Consider the following 2,419-nt stretch of genomic DNA (forward strand, 5'->3'; position numbering starts at 1 on the left):
CCCTGCGCCATTTCCCTGGAAAACGGCTGCGCTGACGGTGGGAGGCCGGCGGAGTCCGGAGCCCTAGGAAGTGAAACGGGACGTGGGCTCTTGGGGGAGTAAAGCTGCCCCCTGCAAAAACGTGTGAAAAGTCTGTGCTGGTGGTATTTGCGGAAAAGGGCTAACTTCAGAAAGAAGGGCTTGGGGCTTCCTTGCTGTTTTTCTGAAGGCTGGAGCCCTTATCCAGGTGCAGAAGAAATGCTAGGTCTCGGACTGCGGGGGCGGGGTGGGGGGGCGTTCGCCCTTTGGGCGGGTAGCTGCTCCTGCTTGACGCGGGGGGCTGTAGGTGGGAAGGGTATTTGAGGAGCCTGTGGGTTTCTCGGCACGGGACGGGACCCTTGGTGTCTCTACGAGCAACAACGGGGAGAGGGCGGGCGCCCGACTTTTTAAAAACTGTTCACTTGGTCCGCCTCGTGTTAGGGTCCAACAGGGACCTAACCTAGAGAATCACTATAGTTCTTACCAAAAAGCCACTTAACGGTGGAGTAAGGGAGATATATGCCAATGCACCCCTATTCAGAACGGGAAGGTGGTTTAGGAAAGTGCCATAGGACATTTGGTAAGAGTGGGAGAATCATATTAAGCAATAAGGTGTTTAGTGTCCTTTACAAGGTAGAGATTGGGAATCAGGAAATGTGGAATCTTTAATCCCATTAAAAAGGAAGGTTAGGCCCCCTTTGGCCTAGTACAAATGGAGGCTAGATCCCACATGGTTGACTGTATGATCTGAGGACCAGATTCCCGGGCATCCTGACAGAACAGAGAAAGTATTTGGGTGTGGCCAACCCCCCTGACTCTCTTCTGTGTCTTTCTGGCAAGTACCCTGCACCCTATAGCAAACTAAAGAAAAGCTAACTTCAAAGTCAGGTGTTTGAACCAGAGTAGGCCATGTGAGAATCCAGGGTTCCAAACACCATGGCACTTACTCCTTAAGTTAGGGTTTTATTGTTCTGTAGAACACAGACTAGTTTTTCCTTCTCTCTTTTTTTTGTAGATTTTTTTTTTCTGAAAGGGATGGTCACACTGCAATCCCTTCTCCATTCTGGGCACCCATGCTGTGAATTTTAAGCTGCCAGTTTGGGAGGCCAACCGTTGTCAACTGTGTGGGAGTTCGGCAACAACCATTGCACCATCTGCTGATCCTAAAACCCTAACCAGTTTTGTTTCACCTGTAACCTTGTCCTAATTTTTATGCTTATGAATACATCGTTCCTTCAGTATTCTTAGAACTAGCTTTACCGGTTTTGTCAACTGATTAAATTTTTGGCTATTTGTGGAAGAATCACGATTTTGAGAAAATTTGACAGGTGACAGCAGAAATCTGATAGAAGAGTAGAGAAAGCCCTGAAGTGCAAAGGTTAAGTACTATCATTGGGAACTGTGTCCCACGTGAGCTGAATGCTGTCCTACCAACAGCTAAATGTTGTTCAAGTGCCAGCCCAATGGCTTGAAAAACACACTGGGTGCATGTGTGTGCATGCCTCAAACCCTGACAGGATGGACAAATGAAAGGAAAAGGATTGGGGTATGACTGCACCTCCTTGGGAGGTGCTTGCTCTCTCTCTTGCATGTACACACCTTCTGGGAATAAATAAAAAGATGAAAGAAGGGGTTACGCTGCTGGACTTTCACATGACCAACCCTAGTTTGAGTCCCAGACCTAGTGGCTTGAAATGCTGGGCACATGTATGTGCATTCCCAAGGTCACAGGAGAATGGAGGGGAAGGAATTGTGTTATGTCGATTCCCCTTTTCCCCCAGAAAGTGATTTCTCACTTTCCCTTTCACTGTCTTATCTCTCTGGCAAGCACATGTGTCCTATGACAAAAACTTCTAAAAAATAAAAATTATGTTCACATCAGGGACTAGTAATTTCTGTAAAGGGTCAAATAAAGCCATAGATCTTCACTGTAACTTCTCAACTCTGCAGTAGTGGCATGAAAGCACTATAGACCAAATTAAATAAATGGGGGTAGTTGTGTTTCTATAAGATTAAGGCTGCTGAGTTTGAATTTATTTTCACGTCACAATTTTTTTTTCTTCCTAGAGAGATTTTTGCTATAGGGTGTGTGCGCTTGCCAGAGAGACAGAAAGTGAGAAATTACCCTCTGGGGGGATGACCATGCCACAATCCCTTCTCCTCCAATCTCCTCTTAGGATCTTGGGCACAAACTCACATGTGCCCGGCCTGAGCAATAAACCACCAGATCTGGGACTCAAACCACAGTCCACTACATGTGAGTCCAGCAACATAACCATTACACTATCCACTGGTTCCCACACTATATTTTCATTTTTCCTTGGGAGAGGTTTTTTGCTATAGGGTGTGTGTGCTCACCAGAAAGACAGAGACATAGAGACAGAAAGTGAGAAATCACCGC

The sequence above is a fragment of the Tupaia chinensis genome, unplaced genomic scaffold (genome assembly GCF_000334495.1).
Source record: "Tupaia chinensis unplaced genomic scaffold, TupChi_1.0 Scaffold143970_1, whole genome shotgun sequence".
Taxonomy (NCBI): Eukaryota; Metazoa; Chordata; class Mammalia; order Scandentia; family Tupaiidae; genus Tupaia; species Tupaia belangeri.